Source organism: Lepidochelys kempii, chromosome 6 (genome assembly GCF_965140285.1).
Source record: "Lepidochelys kempii isolate rLepKem1 chromosome 6, rLepKem1.hap1, whole genome shotgun sequence".
NCBI classification, from domain to species: domain Eukaryota; kingdom Metazoa; phylum Chordata; order Testudines; family Cheloniidae; genus Lepidochelys; species Lepidochelys kempii.
The window spans coordinates 106,252,595-106,274,210 of record NC_136385.1 but is presented as its reverse complement, the minus strand read 5'-3'; the positions used below and the strand labels follow the sequence as shown (position 1 = coordinate 106,274,210).

The window sequence follows — 21,616 nt, the reverse complement described above, 5'->3', positions numbered from 1 at the left end:
CATTTTACACACTTTGAGTGTGGAATGTTATGTAGTGCTGGAAAGGTGACTGCACATAAGTATCCTGCAGGACCACTTCGTCCCTCTGCATGGCTCACCTGTGACTCTTCCAATAGATTTACTCCCATGCAGTAGTGTGGACATACTGTACAAATATAGAGTGAAGCTCAGTCGGCAGAGATAAGAATTAGGCAGTTAGTGGGGAAACAAATATGTTAAAGTCTTCTAACTCAAGCCATTTCTCATTATTAATAAGAAAAAGCTCAGATTTTTTTGTGTAGAAAGTTTGGGGTATTTTTTGGTACCATCTGGACACATACATTTGTGCAACAAATCACCACTAATGTAATGACTACAGGATATAATACTATCTTCCCCTCGACCATTTCTCATTAACATAGATTTTCCGCATAGAGGCTTGATTTGCCATCTGGATATGTATTATTTGTACAACAAGATCATGCCTAATGTTATAACTGCATTTTGTGCTGCAGTTGCAGTGGACCAGCAAACTATACTTTATGAAATGACTCATCTGCCCCAGATCAATTGAGTAAAACATAAGATAGGAATCTAGAATTGCTAGCTAGTGCATTTTCTTCTTGGAATGTGCAGTTGCACCCCAACTGCTTGTCTAACGCTTTATTTATGTGTCCCAGTAGTACTTACTGTAGCCTTAGGTCGTTTGTAGGTTAGTCCTCTCTCTACAAAGAAATTCCATCCGTGAAAAGAATAAATGGTGGAACTAACAAGATATATGCCAAACATAATTTCTTAATTTTATGTTGCTCTCTTCTCTTCCAGGCATTGTCTGGACCTTGCCTACTTTGATTGAATGCCCCTCATGGCCGTGAACTGTTATCTTGCACATCTATAAAGTGAAAAACATAATTTTGGTCCTATGCAAATAAGTGCCTTGCCAATTTAATTAAAGTGGGAGATATTCAGATACTATGGTGAGGTAACAAAACTCTGAGAAAGCCGAATAAATAGATTGTAACTTATTTTAGGCCATGTTGCTCCAGTATTACACATTAGCTCAAATAGCCTTATAACATCTGTTTTCAAAGCATAAAAACCGGTCTCCTCCTCTCCAGGAAATAGATTAATTCTAACCTTACTGAATAACTAAGGTCTCTCCGCTTCTCTTCCTCCTCCTGCTGTCTCACTGTGTGACCTTGGGTTAGTCACTGAATCCTCTACCTCAATTTATCAAATGTAAGTAAAACAAAGGGGTGGTGGTGAGACTTAAACTAATTGTTTGTGAAATGCATGAAGATTTTTTGGATAGGACACAATAGTGCAAAGCATTATTAGTTTATTTTCTGTCTCTTTCCTGTACTGTGACCATAACTCCACAAAGCGTTCAGGGTGTGGCTTTACTTTTCTTTGTGTCCTGGAATAACTTCTCCCCTCGCATTTGATAGCTCTATTTACACCTTCCAGAATTATGTGCCATTTGGATTCCACCAGAGCTGGTTGTCTTTAATTCTCAGAAGTTCTCTTGTTCACCTGTCCCGCAGTGTCCTGTGTCGTTCCAGTTTTTCTTCTTTTTGACCCTGGGAAATGAACAGTCTGCCTGCTTTTGGTATTTGTCTCCTGTCTGCTTTGTAAATAGTGTGGTCAAAATGTAACCTAACTGAATAAGCAATATAATCATTCTGTCTTGCCTGCTTTACTAACGTCGTGCTCCTTATATGAGGTAATATAACGTAAAGCAGCAGTCCCCAAACTTTTCAGGGTTGCATCCCCCTTATCTCTGTCTGCCCCCGCAGTGGACGGAGCGGGCCCACAGCCACAGAAGGGGTCTGCAGAACTAATTAAGACCGAGAGGCCTAGTCTACATTAAAACTTAGGGCAACATAGCTGCTTCACTCTGGAGCGTGAAAAAATCCAGACCTGGGAGTGCTGTAGCTCTGCCGACCTAACCCCCAATGTAGATGCAGTGAGGGTGGCAGAAGCTACCATCATTCGGGGGTTGGAGTTCAGTCTCAGTAGGGAGGCAAGTAATCTAATGGGTCGTGGAGATGGTGTTCATCCTGTAGAGACTCTCTGTAGATAACAGTGCTAAGGCATACTGCTGGTACAGTAGTGTGTGTGGGGGGGAGGTTTGCAGAATTGTTGCTTACGCTGCAAGGTAGAGCTTCAATGCCATTAGTCCAGCACTGGGGTTTTCTTTTCTTTTTCTTTTTTGTCCATCCGTTCTAAAAATCACGAGACTGCATTGGACTGTTACTGTAAAACAATGTAGCTAGCCCATGGTTACTAGAGGGTTTGGAAATACTGTAGGATTTTTTTCTTTTTATAATGGTTGTGATTTAATGGGCTTTGTTACTTATGGAGATTTCTGGAGAGAAGAGATGGTAAACACGTATTCTATAGTATGCCTTTCTTTGAACAAACGCATCTATAGAAATTAGTGAATTTGGCTCAGGAAATATAGTGTGAATGGTCACATTTCCAGAAGCTATAAACTGTGAAGCTAACAAATTTCAGGATCATTTTTAAAGATCAAGATTATGTACTCTCTTAAACTAGTAGCTCAGTATTGAACCTGCTTTTGTTTTCTGGTCAACTATCCTAATATAGTTGGAGCATGTTCAGCTTTATATATTTTCCAGAGAATATTTTGTGTGTTTAATCTCTTAATGAAGCTTCAACATCATGAAATCAAATATACTATATCACTGAAGATAACATGTAAAGAAACTACATGCGCCATTTTTAACCAGACAGCTGGGTCTTAATAGTGGTTAGAATGATAAAACTGAATAGATTTGTCTAAGAGGTCATAGGCAGGACATTTTTAGCTAGAAATGCCACCGTATTTTGGATCTTGGGCAGTCTGTCTGATTTCTAGGTAAAGAAGTTACAGAGATAATTTACATGAAGCACAGCAATTTATTCTCAATAAGGCTGCAGAATTTGTATGCACAGTTTATACAAATATGTGTAATATGCCAAAATCAGTGTCATTGCTTTAGTGTAAACTAGACAAACTATCCAAATATCTCCTCTGGCTTATCTGACTATGTAGGGTGTTTGTTATTTGAAGTCCTTTGTAGCTTAATTTATTTATGCATGAAAATCTCAGAAAGGCATTCCAAATAGCAGTGAAGACAGAGACATTTTTGAGACTTCTGCTTCCCTATCACTAGTCGCAGTGTTAACTTTATCATAGTGGGATTGTATATCCTCAGAAGCAGTTGCATTGTGCAGTGTTACATTTACTTTTTGTGTGTTCTTAAGAAGAATAATGGAACTTGGATCTTCCTTTTCTAAATTCACAGGCCAGCTCCACTTGGGAGACATTCATTGTGAATGGTGGGAAGTTGTTTGGGCTACTGACTAGAGATATGTTCCTGCAATTCTTTACTCAAAGTAGTCCTTACATTATGCAACTAGTCACTGGGACTGCTCACATGAGTAGGGGCTTACAAGATCCAGCATTAGCTTAGTTCTCGTTAAAGCTATATGTTTGCCATGGCCATCACTTTAATGACAGACCTTGACTTTTAGGGCTTTTTCCTAACATATCACAGCCACTCTATCTCTCAGGACTCCCCTGAACTTTTACAGTTTGGTTCTATAAATGATCAATGTTATGGATTTGGGAGAGAGTCTTCCAATTTTTAAGTCATTTAAATCTGTTAGTTAATTAAGCAGTGTAAAATGGCTTATTGGAAAATAAAGGATATTTTGCTTACAGTAATATGAGCCTATGCCTCTTTAAAATGTTTTGCAGTGACAAATGAACAGCCTTACCCATGATACATCAATTACTTTGGAGTAGTGTTAAGCTACTGGTTAGAGCAGAGAATGTGGTGTCAGGCCGACTGAGTTCTTTTCCCAGATCTGCCACTGTCTCTCTGCGATATTTTAGACACGTATCTAAGACCAACATTTTGCAACTTGAGGATTTAGGTTCCTGCCTTTAGCCACACAATGTGGAAAATTTTGCTCGAAACATATCTGTGTCTTCCATATCCATAACATTTTACAGTATTTGTAAAGTGTAAATTTATTCTGCACAGCACTTGTGTGAGAATTAATTTGATGTTTGTGAAATGGTCTGAGGTCTTAGACTAAAAGATGTTTAGAAGTGCAGAGTATTACTGCATATCAATATTACACATAAAAACGACATTAAAAGAATGCTATTAAGGATGCAAAGTCAAGCACTCGCAAGTTAGGGATTGCCTGAATTAGCATTGTCTGTCTTTAATTACATGATCACATACTATTTTTTCCATATGACCCCTTATAAGGCTTATAATTTGGGCAGATTTTCATGGGCCTGTCAAAACACGCATTCCCCAACACAAAAGGAACCCCGTGCTAAATTTCAAATCCCCACTCCAAAGGATGTGGGAACTAGAGCTTTTCAGCATGGGCGAAAACATATTTTTCCCTAGCCTCATTCTCAGAAATGACTGACCCATTTTGTCTGAAACGAAAATGAAACAAAATATCTAGGGCTGCCAAGCGGTTAAAAAAATTAAGTGCGATTAATCACCCGATTAAAAAAAGTAATCGTGATTAATCATGCTGTTAACAAGAGAATACCATTTATTTTAAATATTTTTGGATGCTTACTACATTTTCAAATGTATTAATTTCAATTACAACTCAGAATACAAAGTGTACAGTCCTCACTTTATATTTATTTTTGGTTACAAATATTTGCACGTAAGAAAACAAAAAAATGTATTTTTCTATTCACCTCATACAAGTACTGTAGTGCAATTTCTTTATAATGAAAGTTGAACTCACGAATATAGAATTATGTTAAAAAAACCTGCATTCAAAAATAAAACAGTGTAAAACTTTAGAGCCTACAAGTACACCCAGTCCTACTTCTTGGTCAGCCAATCACTCAGACAAACAAGGTTGGTTACAATTTGTAGGAGATAATGCTGCCTGCTTCTTGTTTACAATGTCACCTGAAAATGAGAACAGGTGTTTGCATGGCACTGTTGTAGCTGGCATTGCAAGATATTTACGTGCCAGATGCGCTTCAGATTCATATGTCCCTTCCTGCTTCATCCACCATTCCAGAGGACATGCTTCCATGCTGATGATGGGTTCTGCTTGATAAAGATCCAAAGCAGTGAGGACAGACGCATGTTCATTTTCATTATCTGAGTCAGATGCCACCAGCAGAAGGTTCATTTTCTTTTTTGGTGGTTTGGGTTCTGTAGTTTTTGCATCAGAGTATTGCTCTTTTAAGACTTCTAAAAGCCTGCTCCCCCCCTTGTCCCTCTCAGATTTTGGGTAGTACTTCAGATTCTTAAACCTTGGGTCGAGTGCTGTAGCTATTTTTAGAAATCTCACATGAGTACCTTCTTTCTGTTTTGTCAAATCTGCTGCACATGAATATGTGCTGGGTCATCATCCGAGATTGCTGTAACATGAAATATATGCAGAATGCAGGTAAAACAGAGCAAGAGACATACAATCCTCCCCGCAAGGAGTACTGTCACAAATTTAATTGACGCATTATTTTTTTAACGAGCATCATCAGTATGGAAGCATGTCCTCTGGAATGGTGGCCAAAGCATGGAAGGGGCATATGAATGTTTAGCATATCTGGCATGTAAATACCTTGCAATGCACGGCTACAAAAGTGCCATGCGAATGCCTGTTCTCACTTTCAGGTGACAGTGTAAATAAGATGCAGGCAGCATTATCTCCTGTCAATGTAAACAAACTTGTTTGTCTTAGCAATTGGCAGAATAAGAAGTAGGACTGAGTGGACTTGTAAGCTCTAAAGTTTTACACTGTTTTGTTTTTGAGTGCAGTTATGTAACCAACAAAATTCTGCATTTGTAAGTTACACTTTCACAATGCAGAGATTGCACTTCAGTACTTGTCTGAGGTGAATTGATAACACTATTTGTACAGTGCTTATATTTGTAATAAAAAAGATGAAGTGAGCACTGTGCACTTTGTATTCTGTGTTGTAATTGTCAATATTGATTTTGATGTAGAAAAACATCCAAAAATATTTAATAAATTTCAATTGGTATTCTATTATTATAAGTGCGATTAATCATGAATAATTTTTAAGTTAATTGTGTGAGTTAACTGTGATTAATTGACAGCCCTAAAAATATCAAAAAAAGTCTGAGGCAGACACTCAGCATGGAAAGTTTCAGCCTGAATGGTTTAAGTTTAGCAAAGTGTATAAGCAACTGAAAACAGGGTCTTATAATGGAAAGTGTTGGACAAACTTAATTATAGGCAATGCTACAAGTTGTTCCTGTAATACATTGCAATACTGTCCTGTAATACAGTGTACTTCAGCTACATAATATTTTGCATTGTTGATAAATGGTGATACAAGTGCATGGATATGGGTCAAATTCTGGTATATATTCAAAGTAACTGTGGAAAAGAACAGAATAAAGTGTATACATTTTCTGTTCCAGCAGGATCTGTGGCTAACAATGGGGTCAAATGCTGATATCAGTTATGCCAGTATAAATTTGGTGTAACTCAGGGGAAGACAATGGAGTTAGCTTGGATTCACACCAGTGTAACTGAGCTAAGAATCCAGCCCAAATCCTCGACGTAGTTGTCGGTGGAAGGGGGAACGTATAAGGAAACACTCTTTAAATTTTAATCAGTTTATCAGAGGGGTATAAAGTTTAGAAATGGAAGAATGCATTTTTGTAAAACTAATTCTCAGTCTGATCTTCCTCCAGTTGAAACTGATGGAAGTTTTTTGCTATTAACTTCATGGGTGCAGGAGCTGGCCTTTGGTGTCTTGAGTGAGTGAGGAAAGCAAAAGACTAAGGCAGACAAATGGAAAGGAGTGAAGGGTGAGAAGACTGATTTAGAAATGGGACCGAATTCTCTCATTTACAGCAGTGTAACTCCACTGATTTGAGTGGGATTTTTCCAGATTTATACCAGTGTAACAGAGAGGAAAATCAGACCCATTGACTTAAATGCTTATAGCTAAGGCTTAAGCCCTGCTGCTTCTGGGGTGGGAAGGCAAAGGTCACTTTGATTTTCTTTTGCTGGTGACAAAGTTGGCAGACACTAATCCCTTTCTGTCAAACGAAAGCTGCTTTCCTTCTGTGGGGAGCACTTAGTCAGCCTGTGTTTATGTACAGTATGCAGTGTGCAAACAAATAAAGAGTAGAATGTTTTGGGCTGGATCTAACCCCACTATATACAAATGCAGCCTTGTTTAGGCAGTTTTGCTATTTATTTTTGTTTCATTTTAGCTGCCTAAATTCCTGACTCTTCTGTGGCATTTATAGAAGATGATATAGTCCATGTATTAATCATATGGGGTTCAAGCTCACTATGTCTGGACTGGAAGCTTCCTGTGTGCATGGTTTTGGGAGGTTTGTGACATGTACATGTGACTGAAACAGAGACATACCCTTTTTTCAAACATTCCAACATTTTTTCTGAAGTTCTGTGATCTCTGTTTGTTTTCAGTGCATTTTAGTTCCTTAACTTCTTGCCAAATCTTTGTTTCAGTACCAAATGTCTATAAACTTTTAAAACTGTGCTTATTAGAATCAGGTCAGCTGGCTTTATGCATCAGCCTTGTTTACTTTTGGGGCTGATTCCTTTGCAAGCTGCCTAAATGGACTTTAAAACTATATTTTCATTTGCAGGGAGTGGCTTCCAATCTATTACACCCATCCTTAGGGTGACAAGATGTCCCGTTTTTAAAGGGACAGTCCCATTTTTGGGGACTTTTTCCTTATATAGGCGCCTATTACCCCCCACCCCCTATCCCGTTTTTTCACAGTTGCTATCTGGTCACCCTATTACTAGGGGTTAAATGTGTTTGACAACCAGTATCCTATGTATTCTCCATCCAGTAGAAGGGAAACCAGTTGGAAGTACTAGCTGTATAATTATTAGAAGCCACATTTATTCAGATGGGTTAACTTTCCTACCGCTTTTTTCACTTGTAGATCTCAAAACACATTATAAAGGTGAGTGCACATCATCATCCCAATTTTACAGTGTACCTAATCCAGAGATTTGAGCTGTTTTGCATGTGGGACAGTGTCTTCTACTGAACAAGAAGTGGCTCTGCCTTCTCAGACATCAACACTCTCTTCCCACCTCTGCCACAGACTTCTTAGGGAACAGTCACCGAATGACTTAAACTCTCTGTTTCTCATTTACTCCATTTGGTAAAGTACCTGTGCACATTGCCGGTAGGTCAAGGGAGCATTCTGCTATAGGGAATGGAGGAGGGGGAGTTTCCAAATGTTGGAGTTTCCTCTCATTTGTGACAAGTAGCCAATTTGAATGTCGTCTGAATCTATTCTCTGATGCTGGTTTCCCTTCCAATTTGAGAGCATAAATTTGTATTTAAAAAAAAAATTACCAAAGCTATCAAAATCAGACTTACCAAGGGACTTTGTTTGCAACCTTCACCTTGGATAAACTAACTTTACTACATAGTAAAACATACAAGAGGAGAGTTGGGCTGCACTAATGACACAGGCCTCTACCATCTGAGATAAAGACAATTCTCTTAGCCCAGGTCTACGCTATAAACGTACACTGGTATAACTACGTCGCTCAGAGGTGTGAAAAATCCACACTCCTGAGCAACGCAGTTACACCGACCTAACCCCTGGGGTAGACAGCGCTATGTGGACAGGAGAGCTTCTGCCGTCGCCATAGCTACCGCCTCTTGGGGAGGTGGATTAATTACGCCAACAGCAGAAGCTCTCCCACTGACATAGTAGCATCTTTACTGAAGTGCCTCTGCAGCATTTTAAGTGTAGACCTGCCTTTAGACAAAACTTAGGTAATTCCCAAAACAAACACTGTGTTACAAAAATTAGTTACGATTGCTACAGAGACAACGATATGTTTACCTGTCACATCTTGTACTCAAGCATTCGATCACAAGGACGTGAATAGTTAAGGAGATCCTAAAACATTTCCATTCCAACTCATTTCAGCCATGACCGAGGCAAGGTTTCTGCATCACTTAAGATTGGATCTTGACCTGACGTGCTGTGTAGTACATATCTGAACTGCTTTGTCTGGACCTGAACTAGATTGTAAGCTGCCTGGGGCAGAGACTTTGTACATTGACTTGTATATGTTAAACTCAGTATAGGCCCTAAAAGTCAATTATTATTAACCCTTAGATCAGGATAATCCGCTGGCGGGCCGCGAGACATTTTGTTTATGTTGACCGTCCGCAGGCACGGCCCCCTGCAGCTCCCGGTGGCTGCGGTTCGCGGTTCCCAGCCAATGGGAGCTGTAAGAAGCGGCGGCCAGCACATCCCACTGGTAGCTGCGGATTACCCTGATGGGCTGCGTGCCAAAGGTTGCCATCCCCTGCCTTAGATTGCAGTACCCTTTGAGTACAACAGAGTTCCATGGTGCACCCCAGGATTTCCACTGTTTCAGTTGCAAGGGGTTAGGCATATAACATAAATAGGGCTTCTGATTTTATATTTCAACCAATAAACACAGATAAAACATGCTCGATTTAAAAAAAAGGAAATAGATAAAAGTATCTATTTATACTGTTTACTGGATAAACACAATGGCTTGTCTACATTGAGCAGTAAGTATGATTTCTAAAGTGCACTAACGTGGTGCATATTAATTGATCCATGTAGACCCTGCTGGTGCACACTAAGTTGCTCTTTAATGTAGTGCTGTTTGGAACAGTAGTATGTGAAGGGCACTGGGGAACATTATAAAGAGATTCCTCATTACAGTATATTTTACTGTAATGAGTAATGTGTATATTAGACATTATTCACTGCAATATATATAAGGAGAGCCTGAAAACCCCCATTTTTTGGACATCTACCTCAAACTCAAAAATTGCTAAAAATAGCTCTAAACATATGTCAGGACCACTCCACAAGAAGCGTGGAGCCCTCAGGAGTTTGTTGGTGGCTACTAAAATATTTATAAAAATAGATCACTTCATCATATTCGGTCTCTAACAATACAGTTTTCCAAAATAAATGCTTAAGTCTTCTGTCTTTTGCTCTGTTACATGAAGCTGGATAAGCAGAGCAGTTGTTAGGTTCTCTTTCTCATCATTATTACTTTTCAAACTCAGATCAGATTTATAACATTTTTAGCAACAGGCACACAGTTATTTCTACTAACACTTTGGCAGCATACACAGAAAATATGACTAACAAACACATGTTAGAAATTAATGTAAGAACAGATGATGATTTACAACAAAATTACATTTCTTATTGAATGGTTATTTTCTTTCCCCTAATTATGTTCCCTCACTGAATTGGCAAAGTTTTGTCTGCAATGACACACGTTGGGAGCAGCAGGCAGCAATGCCACTGCTGACTTTTCACCGGTGACTGTGTGATTGAGCTCTCCAATTAGTGTCTCTATCTGGTGGACAAAACACAGAGGTAGTTGGCAATGGTTTTCTTTACAAGATAATGTTTATATTCAGAAATTAAAGCAAGACAGCATAAGGGATAAAAAGTAGTAAGAGAAAACTCCCCCACCTTGGAATTTGACCCAGTGCTATAACCCTAGGTCTTTCTTCACAGACAGTCTCTCCTCTCTGTCTCCCGAGCAGCAAGACCTTCCCCTGAGTGCAGAGGGAGGGGGAAATTGAGCTGCAGTTAGTCTCTTGTTTCCAGGCAACCAGGTAGTTCTCTGCACCTCATCCCTAGAGGGAAATTCCTTTCTGTTTCATGCACCTTGGTGTCAGTTGCTCTGAAGGACCTGTTCTTCCATTCTGGCTTTTCCAACTCCCAGTGCAGTGGAATCTGGTTATAATGAATTCTGAGATAATACTTATACTGTAAAATGTTTTTTATTATTCCAAGTGCTGTGGGAGAGAGATAGGGAATAACAAAAACACTAAGTAATCTTCAGAACACTACTGTGAAACAAGTAAATAGGTATTAGCTTCCATAACTGTACAATGGGGAGGTTGAGAGAAAGGGGTTAAATGATTTGCCCAAGGCTACATTGTAAATCAGAGGCAGAGCTGGGATTAGAACCCAAGAGTGCTTGGCTTCCAAAAGTGTAAATGCCCTGAATTGTTTCTTTGCACTGCAAAGTACAAATTCCAGTTACGGCGATTCTCTCTGTCTAGAGTGAATTTGTTTGATCAGGGATGGCAAAGGACTTCATTACTAGAGATAGCTGCAAGACTTTATGGTTCAAGGGGATTCTTAGAATGGGCTCTTCAGGAAGGAGCTGGGTCTTGGAACTCCATTCACTGGAGTGTCAAACTTCAGGTGAGGGAGAACAGGAAAGAGACAACAACAGATTTCCAAGTAGATCACAGAGCTTCTGTCCTTCATCGTAAGAACCAGGGTGCATGGTTGGAAGCCCAGGGCAACTATTTTGGAACTGGAGCTATAAAGGCCCCATTTTAAGGAATCCAGGTGATCCTGTCATGTAGATCATTTACTGTGTTAGGGCTTATGCCTGCTCACATTGACTAATAAAGGCAACGTGTGTAGAACCTAGAAACAGGTCAGTCTTCCATAAACATTAACTAAAGTTCCCATCAAAATACTATTATTTATTCCTTGCATTTATTATGGTAGTGACTGGAGCCTAACCAAAAATGTGGCCCCATTGTGCTAGGCCCTGTACAGACACAGAGTGGTAGCCAGTCCCTGCCCTGAACAGTTTACAGTCTTAATATAATCCACAACACTGAATGAGATTTTCACAACTTGGTTGGCTAACCAGATGTGTCCCTCATTTGTTACTATCTAAGTGTTATTTGTGGGCAACAAATATTTTCACAGAGTATGTCTGGCCACAGGAGGGTGCCTAGCCAGGAAGCAGTGGGTACACTTGGGCCTGTGACAAGAGCAATATCTTTTCTTGAGGAATTAGAATTGATAAGCTTTTGATGACATCACTTCCCAGAAAACAAAGAGCGAATATAAAAAAAAAAAACCCTTGCTTTCCTCTGATTGGATTACATTTGGATAAAATCCATAGTCAAAATCTTGCTGCCCAAACTGGGGGGTCTGATCCTGCAGAATGGAAGGCTGACTCACAGGATCAGGCCCTTGCATAACAAACAGACAAATGGTCTCTGTTACAGAATCACCTTAGAATTGTACTAGGCTGAAACTTTCCTGAGGGAAGTAATTGGGTTCTTATAAGCTTGATTTCTGTTGTCTGTCACTCATATTTCAATAGATTACAAGACTGAGCTAGGCAAACTGCACCATGCTTTTCCATCCAGTTTGTCACAGAGAGCACTGTTCAGAAAGGGCATTTGGTTTGCTATGGGCAGCAACAATAAGCTTGCCTTGGAATTTTCATAAGTGTGTAAGAGAGAACAGAAACCAGGAAACAGGACTAGATTGAACTGGGCAGTTCTAATTTTAAGTCAGGAAACACTGTCAGGGTAGATTACTCGAAATCAACAGGAAGTTTTCCAGGGAAAGGTCTGGGTCTGGATATGTTTAGTTTATCTGTTCATATTATTGTGAAATGCAAAGATCTTATGCACAGTATATTTCACATACTTCTAACTTAAACTTGATTGGGAATTTAATGTTGTGCTTTGGGTGCTGTGCAATTACACAGGGCTACATGCAAATACCAAGGGCTAGCTTCTGGCTAGTTCCTGACGGGCTATGAAGGAGAGGGCCGGATTTTCAATTAGGCACATTAGGCACGTGCATAGGGGTGCCGTTGTTCTAGGGGCACCTAAAAGTTAAAAGTGGGTGAAAAGTTAAAAAGTTAATACATACAGTTCCCCTGTGGGCGGGCGGTCTCCTGGTGCGGGTTGGTCACCCAGGCCACCCAGAGTCTGGGGCTGGAGCAGGGTGAGCGTCTGAGTCAGCCCACCTGGGGGTGCTGTGAGGCATGGCCGGGCAGGGCGGCTGCTAACGGTATTGGGAGACCCTTCCCAGTCTTGGTCACCCCGCTGCCTCCACCCCGTGTCGGAGAGGGAGGGGCATGGCCAGCACCCCATTCACTTGCATGGGCAGAGCTGGAGCACGAGTGCTGCACTGGGCTGCAGGAGGGACAGAAGACACCCGGGAACCGCTTGCCATGGAGAGAGATGCATTCCCACACTTGCACCTCGCCTGGGGCGGGTGTGCTGTGCCCTGTCTCAGGCTGGGAGTGCCGGGTGTGATGGAGGGTCTTGAGCTTTCCCGCGGAGGCTGTGTTTATATTTCTTATCATTTAATTTTTATGGGAAACATGAAGGTCAGCTGTAGGTGGGGGGGTAGGGGGTGCTGAAGATGCTGTGTTTAGGGGCATGTAAGGTGTAAATCTGGCCCTGGTAAAGGATGGTAGAAAGCACAAGAGACTTGCCTCTCTCTCTTGCACCATTGCTCAAGATCTGGCCATTGGGAGTGGGTGGGGTGTAGTCTCTACTATCCCCTAGTGGATCACTAAAGTCCTGTAGGGCAATAAGGAGGTGCTTGCAAGGGCAAGGATGATGTAGCTACTGCAGTTCTGTCTGGGAGTCTCTTGGAGGAATTCTGATGGTCTCAGTCTGCTGTATGGTGCTGCTGCACCCTCTGTAAAGCATAAGTCTAGAGACACTCAGGGTGGGTGACAACACACCATATATTTGCATGACCTGAGGAATGACAACTCCCCCCACCCACTTGGCAAGTTCCTATTATTCTCTAATAGTTCTGTTTTAATTCTGCCTGTTTATGCTTCCAAGGGGTGTGTGAATGAATATTAATATTCCAAGACAGAAAAAGCTTAATGTGTAGTTATTGATCGTTCAAACAATGGCTTTTCTTTCTATATAACAGTGAGCGCAGTGTTGGTAGATAGCCATCTTAACCCTTCAAAAGAACTAGAGGAGTAAACAGAAGTGACCTTCTGGCCACCTGCCTTCATTGTCTCAATATTGCTTCATGACTAGCCTGATGTTCAGTAGATGGGTAACTCTAAAGGTGATTTTGACCTTCTGAAAGGAAGCCTTGAGCAGTCACAGGGACAATTTAATAAATGGAATGAGAACATGTTGCAAACAGAACTGGGTGAATAACTGATTTTTTCAGATCACCAGCAGTTCTAAAACATTTTTAAAAAATTGGAGGTTTGAATGGAAACTAAAAATTCCAGTAAAATTTGGTGAATCAAAGAAGTCGACACAAATTTGTTTCTGGTCAAACAAAATGTTTAGTTTTCCCTGAAGCAAATCGTTTACAAAAATAAAAGCAAAGGAAATGGGCTAGGTTCACCCAATAGCCAGAGGAGAAGCAGATCAGGGAAACAGGATGAATTAGTACAAACAAAAGGTCTACTAATATAAATCCAGGACTGTGTTAAGATCATGCTTGGTAAACAAGAAGAGTGTTGAACCAGAAATCAGTATACCAAAACTGGTGTGTTGGAAACTAGGCCTAATTGGTGGACAAAATAATGAGGGAATGGGCTATTCCACCTATTCCCTTTTGGGATCCTTAAAGAAAGAGACTTTGGGAGAAAAATTTGCTAATTGAGCAAGCTTCATAATCATGGCTAGCACCCCACTATCCCCTGGGACTTGGGCCCTTCGTCATCCTGAGCCTGAGAGATGTCCTGACCAGACCAAGCCACAGAGAGGGACCACGATGACATTGCTACCTCTACCAGCTCCAGCTGAATCCCAAAAACCACCTGGGATGAAACAGGATTGAACTTTAACCACCACACCTTCTCTTTTCCCCATAAGGATACTTATTACCATCTTTGATACCATCTAAGAGACTATCAAATAATGTGTTTTTCCTTTCAAAAACAGTCTCCAGCTAAAGGGAGAGGGAACAAGGGGTGTTGTTAAAATGAAAAGCCTGACTTAATACTTTACATTTCAAATGCTTTAACTGTTTTTCCATCTTTTCTTTATCTTTAATAAAATATTAAAAGGATTTTTAATGGTGTGTTTACCATGGTACTAAGCAGGCTGAGGTCTCTGTATACCCAGTCCCAAACCTTGTCCAACATTGTTTAATATTGGACAGTGACTGGGTTATGTTAACACCTTTGGCCCATTTATTCCATCTCAGTTAGTAAAACACATCTTACAGCTGAGACAGTAATTTTAAAAAATAGCACTTTGAGCTGCCTCTAACTTTATGTCGTGCATTTGATTCTGGAGGATCTTGGAACTCTTCTTAATGTTCAACTGCAATAGAATCTTCAACCACCAATGAAACACAACCATCTTAGATGAAACGCTGCTACTGTTTCATAACAACGCTGCATAACAGCATTGGACCGTGGATGAAGAGCATCTCATTTAATTCATAGTCCCTGAGCAGTAGTAATTCAGGACTATCCAACATGTGGTTGGGACATGGGACCTCATACCACCAGATTAGTAGTTCTCCTTCTCTCAGGATACTCCTAGACAGTGTTTTGTGTATAGGTCTGAATATTTTTTCTCTCTAAAGTATGTTTAGTTTACAATTGGGTTAGAAGTCAAGGGCCAGTCAAACTTGTATACAGAAGGCTTGTTCTGTTATTCTCAATTCTGCTCCTGTTTGAATGTCTGATTGAAGTAGAAATCTTACCTGTTTGTTATGGGCCTAGTCTTGAACTCCTTATTCTGCCTTTTATTAATCCTTACCAAGGCAAGGCTCTCATTGAAATCCATAGGAGCTTAGACTAGAGACCTCAGGCTTTGACGCTGGTTTGCAGAGCATTGAAAACTCTGTGTTTCAGCTTCTAATAGTCTGAAGGATTTTAAGCTTGAAAAAAGAAGTCTCAATTACCATATCTAATGGATTCCAATTTATTTTTTGTATTTGTACATTCTACCTGGTTCATTAAATGATTCATCCTTTCATGCCTTCAGACCTTCCAATAATCACTATATAGGATCCTTTGATGCCTGAGCAACTGACAGGATACATTATATTCAAAGATCTTGGTCCCTTGTGATGCTGCTTTTTAATGTGTGTGCAGGGACCAAATCCTGTTACCAAGCAGCCTGGGACACTGCATCAGCTGCTGCTGGGCAACATAACAGTCTTTGTCCTGATTGAAGTGTCACAGCTGAAGTGATTTGAAATAGATAACCCCCCTTCCACTGCATCTGGGTCTCAGAGCAGCCTTAGAACTATGAATAATTATCAATACCAGCTGATTGTCTGCTAGGGTCTTGTGAGGACTGCTTAGCATGACACCGAACTCTGCAGCTTCTGGGCAAAGGGATCTAAGCAATGGGAAGAAAAATGGGTACAGAGACAGAAATAGAAACAAACAAGGCTCTGTGCGGGGGGAAGAAGAGACCAAAGACTGAGGCAGAAACTAATTAGCACCAGTACACAGAAAAATGGACATAGTAAATGGAAAGAGAAGGAATAACAGTGAAAGATCTTGATCCTTTTCCGAGTAAAGTCATTAGAGAAAGTGCCATTGATTCTGGGGAAGTAGGATTGGGCCCAGAATCTAAGGAAACAAAACAATTATTCATTTTTTAAAAATGAAAGACATAACATGCTTGTTTCAGTCATTGTTCCTTTTCTGTATTGTATTTTAACATGTTAATAAAATGAAAGAAAAAAAAATCCGGGAAAGGAAAAAGTTGAAATGGGAAAGAATGAGTAATGTAAAATAGAATAGGGGTCATTTATCCTTTTGTACTTATGCATAGTCCTAATTAGCAGCTAAATGTGTATACCCAGGGGAGAATCTATCCTTATGCCACTATGCTTTGCTAAATTTTTATTTTGGGTTACAACTGCATTTTATATTTTAGATACTTTTGAGTAGTTGGTTGTTAAATAAAATATCAGATGGTTTTCTCCTTGGACTTTTGAGACTGAATTATAGAGTAAATCAAGGATTCCAAATCTTTCTGTTCCTGGAAGTTTGGACCACTTTAGTCCTTTCACTGCTCTTGAATGTTAAGCAAATCTCTGCACAAAGGATATCTGCATGCCCTCTGATGGTATGTAAATTGCAGTGATATAGTGATAGAACTAGAAAAGAACATATGGCATTGTAGATTCAGGCTAGTCATATGGTGCTGAAAGGCTTAATACAAAGCATGTGTCTAAGTTCTCATTCTAGCAGTCCATCTTGTAGCGTTTTTTTACCCCTCTCTCCATAAGGTATTGATTGGTATTCTGGTTAGCTTTTTGCAGTCGTGAAATGAACATATTATGTTGATGGTGAAGCATGTTACAGGTGGTTAATATTTTTAGTTTATAGCATGTGCCTGCTTCAGGGCTTACCTCAGGAGTGAAGATTTTGAAGTCCATTTACATTAACAAAGGAACCTATAAAAAGGGATGTAATGTGCTGACTAGTAGTAACTAAGAGGCCACTGCATCAAAGACCAGATCACTGTAAGAAAAAAAGTACAAATGAGGCATAAAACTATGAAAAGGGCACTACCTGGTTAAAAACAAGAGTCCTGATTCTCTGTGTTGCTAGAGCAGTATAAAGACATATTTAGCAACAAAGAGGGTGGAATTCCTGGAATTAGACCCCTAAGAATACTCCCTGCTCAGGGACCCTCCCCAGCCAGCATACAACTCATGTATGGACTGTAGCCTTCTTCCAGCGCCTGGCACAGGGGGTGCATCAGGGGCAAGGAGTTGAAGGTAGAAGCCAGGATTATGACCGAAGCCTGCTGTACTAAGACTATTTTTTGCTTCTAGGCCCTCCCAGGCACCACGGGGAACACTGTAAGAGAAGCTCTAACTTACCCTGGGGGCTGGGCAAGCCTCAGTTGCCCCAGAACACAGGAAGTGCAAAGGTGACTTAAGCTAACTTTGTTCCTCCCTTTGGGCCCTGCACTGATGCAGTAATGGGGTAACTGACAATAATGGCTGCTATATTTAAAAGAATCTTAATTTCCTGGGTAACCACACTAATGTCTTAGTTTATTGACATTGAAAGAATTTTAAAACTTTGAATTTACTTTTTGCCGTTTAAATTACTTTTGGCATTTTTTTCCCAGTTGGATCATGAAAATGGACTAGTCCAGGGGGTCTCAAACTTCGCTGCACTACAACCCCCTTCTGACAACAAAGTTACTACATAACCCTGGGGGGTGGGGGGGGGCAGAGACTGAGCCCTGCTGCCTCGGGTTGGGGGCGAGGGGGCTGCAGCCTGAGCCCCATCACCCTGGCTGGGGATGGAGTTCGGGCTTCAGCCCTGGGTCCCAGCAAGTCTAATGCTGGCCCTGGTGATCCCCTTAAAATGGGGTTGCAACCCACTTTGGGGTCCTGACCCACAGTTTGAGAACTGCTGAACTAGTCAGTTTCATCCTTTAATTAATTTCACTTTGTAAACTCTTTAGGAGATTGATTTCAGCTGAGGCAGTTTTTCTAACCAAGGAACAAACATTCATGAAAATATTTGTAATTGTTTTAATGTATGAAAAGTCTTATTTTACAAAACCTACATTTTTGGACCAAAATTAACTAGATATTTTCTCTCTAATCACATAGGTACAATTTTTTTTTATAAGGACTCAATTTTATGCTGTTTCTAATTGTTTGTCTTTTCTTGTGCTGTAGAGCTAGGAAAGGTCTGGGAGATAAGAAGTGTAAATGATGTGTGTGTGATAAGGGCAGGGATATATTTTAAAGAAAGTTCTGCAAATACTCTGGCTGTTGTTGAAATCTAGCATAGGGAGTAACTGGAGTAATGCAAAGTAAGGGTAAAGGTTTGTCATACCAATCCTACCATCTTCCTCCTGCCCCCCTGGAAATGCCAGCAGATTGCTGGAAAAGATAGGTTTCAGAGTAACAGCCGTGTTAGTCTCTCTTCGCAAAAAGAAAAGGAGTACTTGTGGCACCTTAGAGACTAACCAATTTATTTGAGCATGAGCTTTCGTGAGCTACAGCTCACTTCATCACGGTATGCATCCGATGAAGTGAGCTGTAGCTCACGAAAGCTCATGCTCAAATAAATTGGTTAGTCTCTAAGGTGCCACAAGTACTCCTTTTCTTTTTGCTGGAAAAGAGTTTCCAGTAAGTCATTTGAGCAGGGCATTGGACTAGATGACCTCCGGAGATCTCTTCGAACCCTAATCTTCTATTATTCTATGATTCCATCAGTTTGGGATTTACTGCTCACAACACAGGCAAATGGCATAGCCTTCTAATTTACAGAAAACCTGAAATCCATGGGTAATTCCCATTGCCATTCACAGATGGAAGTGCAGTACATTCACACAAAGACTCAATAGCTGTGCTATTCCTTGAGCTCCTACAAACTTTGTGGCATCCTGGCTTCCATATTCCTATTGCTTTTCTATCTGTACCAGATCACCCCATTGAGATGGATGGGACAATTCCCAACTTTCTCAGAGCTATTGTTTCAAGCTGTCTGCAGACTCAGGCAGATATCACTGGATCATTGGGAGGAGGCTATGGGGAAGTAGCTTAGGGAGTTGTAGCTGTCACACAGGTGTTACACGAAACACTGCAGACAGCTGTGATCCACAGGGCCCTGGGCTGGAACCCAGAGTAGAGGGCGGGCCCGGGTTCCCCGCCTCCCCCCAACTCCCTGTTGGATACAGGAGGAGTTGACAGAAATGATTAGGGGACTGGAACACATGACTTATGAGGAGAGGCTGAGGGAACTGGGACTGTTTAGTCTGTGGAAGAGAAGAATGAGGGGGGATTTGATAGCTGCTTTCAACTACCTGAAAGGGGGTTCCAAAGAGGATGGATCTAGACTGTTCTCAGTGGTAGCAGATGGCAGAACGAGGAGTAATGGTCTCAAGTTGCAGTGCGGGAGGTTTAGGTTGGATATTAGGAAAAACTTCTTCACTAGGAGGGTGGTGAAGCACTGGAATGCATTACCTAGGGAGGTGGTGGAATCTCCTTCCTTAGAAGTTTTTAAGGTCAGGCTTGACAAAGCCCTGGCTGGGATGATTTAGTTGGGGATTGGTCCTGCTTTGAGCAGGGGGTTGGGCTAGATGACATCCTGAGGTCCCTTCCAACTCTGATATTCTATGACCTGGACTGTGGGTCCAACGAGAGGGGAAGGTCCGTGGCCTGTCCCCTGATCCACTAGGTGGACCAGCAGAGACTGTGGGGATTGTTCTCCTTCCTTTTCCCCATGCTGGCCCATGATGAGGTTAGCTGAGTGAACGGCAGGTTTGACCACTTGCAAAAGTGGCCAAACTGAGGGTTGCCATGAATCTCTGAGGCAAGCAAATCCGCCAATAAGCGCAGGACCCACTGAGACAGAGGAAGAACTTTGTCACAGGTGACTTGACTGCAGTCTTAAAGTATTTACATAGGGAACAAATATTTAATAATGGGCTCTTCAGTCTAGCAGACAAAGTTGTAACACAATCTAATGGCTGGAAGTTGAAGCTAGACAAATTCAGACTGGAAATGAGGTATACATTTTTAACAGTGAGGGCGGGAATAACTTACCAAGGGTTGTGGTGGATTCTCCATCACTGACCATTTTTAAATCCAGATGAGGTCTTTTTCTAAAAGAGATGCTCCAGGAATTATTTTGGGGAAGGTCTCTGGCCTGTGTTATACAGGAGGTCAGATTAGAATAGATGATCATAATAGTCCCTTCTGTCTTTGCAATCTATGAAATCTAACCTACATCACCTCTGCTATTTCCATCCTGTACCCCCACACAGCTCTTGTAATGAATTTCAATCCTGATTGGCCGTACCCCAGCTATTTCTGTCCTGGACTCCCACACAACTTGGCCAGTGCATCTCAGTTCTGTCAGGCAGCACCTTTGAGCCTTTTCTGAGAAGAATGCCAGTTGAATTGCATATCATCATAATGTAGAATGGTTTTGTCAAATGAAAAAAATATACATTCAGGATGAGAATTCTGAAACCTACTAAGATGAAAACAAATTCAGTTCACTTGTGGCCTAAGCTAGAGTTAAACTTTAGAAGCTAGAGTTAAACTTTAGTGTGTTCAGATGTGGCTTAGGTCATACTTCTTTACCTTCTGGTTTTTTTTACATCTAGCAATTAAAATAAACAGACCCAGAGTATTCTGTGTTCTAGGGACAGTGCGATTTGGTTACAGAAGGCAAGTCTGGGGATTTAACCTCAGTACTTGCATAGTCTGTCTTTGCATTTTCTGAACAAATTGTTAGTACAAGATATGAATAAAGCAACTTGATTTAGAAACATGTTTCCAGGGAAACATTAGTTGCTTTGGAAGTTAACCATGGGACATGATTTTTATGTGGCTCTTGGGAGGTTTGAAGATTTTCTTTCCTTTTTATAGAAAGAACATTCTTCTGGGGGTCTGGTTTGGTTTGGTTTTTACTGTAAATTTTGAAGCAAATAAACAAATATGGGGCGCCACTAAGAAAAGGGCTTAAAGTATTTGGAATTCAGAGTCTTTGTCCCTTTATATAAGTTTGGAAGATACTTGTTTGATTCATTTGTTATCTTCCTCCATATAGTATACAAGATACAGACAGTGTGATTTATGGACTAAAGAGTTAGGACTCCTAATTCCATTCCTAGCTTTGTGCTCAGTTTGTTGTGTGACCTTAGGCAAGTCAGTTAACCTCTCTCTACCTCATGCTACTCCTCTGTAAAATGAATATGGTGATATTTACCTACCTCCCTGAATTGAGGAGTAATTCATTAATATATGTAAAGTGTGTTGAGATTCTAAGATAAAAGATCCTCTGAGAAATCAGTGTAAAAGTTTTCTCTTTGACTTGA

At 40.7% G+C, this 21,616-nt stretch overlaps 1 protein-coding gene across 3 annotated transcripts in view; it reads left to right on the top strand.

The window, feature by feature from the left end:
- Positions 1-21,616, top strand: part of CLMN (calmin) — a 100,943-nt gene that overhangs the window by 16,743 nt on the left and 62,584 nt on the right. The window contains exon 1 of one of the 3 annotated variants that reach the window (XM_078853379.1): positions 17,633-17,695. The exons of the other annotated variants lie outside the window; for them this stretch is intronic. The gene's annotated coding sequence lies outside the window, so the exon portion shown is untranslated. Of the gene's footprint in view, positions 1-17,632; positions 17,696-21,616 lie in introns of those variants that run through there. 3 annotated transcript variants of the gene reach the window in all.